General features: G+C 38.0%; 1 pseudogene; it reads right to left on the bottom strand.

The window, feature by feature from the left end:
• Positions 1-2,166: 2,166 nt before the first annotated feature.
• On the bottom strand, positions 2,167-2,462 carry LOC102868206 (annotated as a pseudogene).
• Positions 2,463-2,902: the final 440 nt, after the last annotated feature.

Raw genomic sequence — 2,902 nt, 5'->3', positions numbered from 1 at the left:
TGGTCTGGATAGGTGCACCTTAGTCTCTAGATTGACAGCGTTGTTCTTTAACACTCTGAAGAGGTCCTTGACAGCAGATTTTTCCAGTGTGACTCATCTTTTTATTTCCTGACTGCTGGTGCCGAGCGTATTGATTGTGGATCCAAGCAAGATGAAATTGTTAACAACCTCAATCTTTAGAGGCTGATAAGAGCCAAAGAAGAGCCAAACCTTGGGGAAAAAGACATCATGCTTGGAGAAGTAGAAAGTCCACAAATAAGAGGGAAACTCTCAATGCGATAGATTGACACGATGACTGCAACAATGGGTTTGAGGTCAGAGTACACGGTGAGGATGATGCAGGATAAGGCAAGGTTTTAATCTGGTGCACATTGGGTCACTATGTGCTGGGGTCACCTTTCATGCACTTAACAATATCAACATGGCACAAAACCAGGAGTAGTTGTTTCTTTGTTAGTTGAGAATTAAAGATCCCCTAAGCTTGTAAGCATTTAAGCACACTCCTTGAACAAATAATTTTTACTTTAAGACAACTGGAGATTGTTCAACAAGCTGCACTAAAATTTGAATGACTAATAGTTCGAAATTTGAGAGTGAAAGAAGGTAAAGAAGCAGCAGCATGCTAGGGGAATGGATAGACTTTCTGTTTTCCAGCCTCCATGGAATAGATACGTGTGACAGCTGTGGTGTTGTGCCCAGGCTTCCCTGCTAAACTTTCCTCCACAGAACTCCAGAAACTAGAAATAAACACCTCAAAAGAATGTTTGACAAAGAGAACAAGAGTTAGTGACAGAAGGACAAAAGTTTAAGATATAATTATTTTAAAGGATAAATTAAAAATGGAAGAAAAAAATAAACATGTATTGCTGTTGTTCTTAATCCGAAGAAGGAGGATGAAGGCAAAAGGAATATTAAAACAAATTGATGAGTAAAGATTTTTATAAAATTCAGGTTATACTTAAGTAAATCTCTCCTGAAGACTACTTAGTGTGATGAAGTCAGCGATTCTTTATTAAATCCATAATACTTTTTGCAAAGGTAAATTTATCAACAATTCCACAATAGTGAGCGTGAAGCATAGGTGGGTGTGGGGACCTTCTTCTAACAGCGCCTTTTGCCACGACTGTTTGGTCCACTGTGAAGGCAGCTCTGATTCCACTGTACTATGTATCATTTTTTTTATGTACTGACCACATGATGGAGGTTTAGGTTATTTCTGGCTTGGACCACAGTGAATATTCACTGATGAGCCTCAAAGTAAGTTTCCATTCCTCTTGGATGACTTCCTACGAGAATCATTGTTCAGTTGTACTTTATTGTTTTTTTTGTTTTTTTTTTCTTTCATGATTGATATTTTATTGGTTGTTTTAAGGTCCAGTACAGAGACATTATGAACAACCTGTACACAATTCTTAATGCACGTACCAAAAATCTAAAAAGCCATGTAGTTATAATTCTTTTCTAAATTCCAGTGACCTTCCAGCTTTAAATTTGGAGGAAAGTTTTCATAAAGAAGAAAATAAGTACCAATATCTTCAATTGTTGATAAACTGTCACATCATTAAGTCCCACTACTTCACAATTTACTATCACACACACTACACATTCAAATTTTCAACTGTTCACAGCACATAACAAGGGTATTAGGAAAACTGGATTACTAAGACCAAAGATGTTACAGAATCCACATAGTTCTGACAGGGAGAAAGCCATGAAAAGGGAGTGGTTATGTTTAAGAAGAAATTTTACTAAACAATGTTCTAATTTATGTATCTAAAAAACATGGAAAATAGACTTAATTTAAAATGTTCAAGTCATAGATGCATGACTAAGACTCCAAATTGTCATTAAGTATACTATGTATTATGGGATATAAAAACTGTCCCTTTCCCCATGGAATGTTACACTGACATCCAAAGCCCCACCACAATTTTAACATCCCACATTTTCTGGTTGTACAAAAAAATAAACAACCAGCAAATGATCTCACCTCTTAAAAAAAGCATTTACACTTAAAAATGGGATGAAGTGGGATTTCCTTCTTCTTAAAAATGTTTCTAGATCTACTAAAAAACTTGCATTTACAAAATAGTTGATAAAAATATTCCTCTGGATTGTACAAGAAAGGAGATACAGGGACCACTGATAAGACATGGTAGACAAATATTAATCAGACTTGGCTTCTTTTTCTTCTGCTTCATCAGAGGCTGGACTCTCTTCGTTTTTAGTTTCTCCATTTTCTGCAGGTAAATCTTGTTTAGTTTCTTGGCTAGCCACTTCAGCCTGTTTTCCCTTTGCTCCCCTTTTCCCTTTGGTTTGCACTTTTTTGTCAGAAGACTTCTCCTTTCCTGCTGCCTTTTTGGGCTTCGTTTCCACTTTTGCAGGCGGCTTAGCTGACAGCCTCGCTGATCTCTTGGGCTCCTCCTTCACCCATCGGCCGAGCTGACCTTCCTCTTGGGCATGTTGGCGACAGGGAGGGCTCGTGCTGGGTGCCGGTGGGCCGCGGCACGCACAGAGCCTTCGCGAAGCTGGGTTGCTCTGGCACTGCCTTAACTTTGCTTTTTAAATCTATTGTTTTGTTGTTGAAAATACGCACAGCAAACGATATACTTATTCAACATTGTCTCATGTTCATTTCAGTGACACTGATTACCTTCTTCAGTTTGTACCATCACTAGATTTCTGAATTATTTTTACTCTATGAATGTAAAAATCACTGACCCCTAAGCCTCCCAAATAACCCTTACAAGTAGACTTGTCAATTTGATCCCATGTAGATAGTTATCTAAATAAGCATGATGCTCAAAGCAGACATGGTTTTCTAATTAAGCTAATCGAATTGGTTTAAGGAGGCCTGGTGGTGGAGTCTATAGCACATTGTCCTCCCAACCAAAACATCACT

The sequence above is a fragment of the Elephantulus edwardii genome, unplaced genomic scaffold (genome assembly GCF_000299155.1).
Source record: "Elephantulus edwardii isolate Elephantulus edwardi_28Jun2011 unplaced genomic scaffold, EleEdw1.0 scaffold00034, whole genome shotgun sequence".
Classification (NCBI taxonomy): Eukaryota; Metazoa; Chordata; class Mammalia; order Macroscelidea; family Macroscelididae; genus Elephantulus; species Elephantulus edwardii.
The sequence above is the reverse complement of the archived record's forward strand: the minus strand, read 5'-3'. Positions and strand labels throughout refer to the sequence as shown.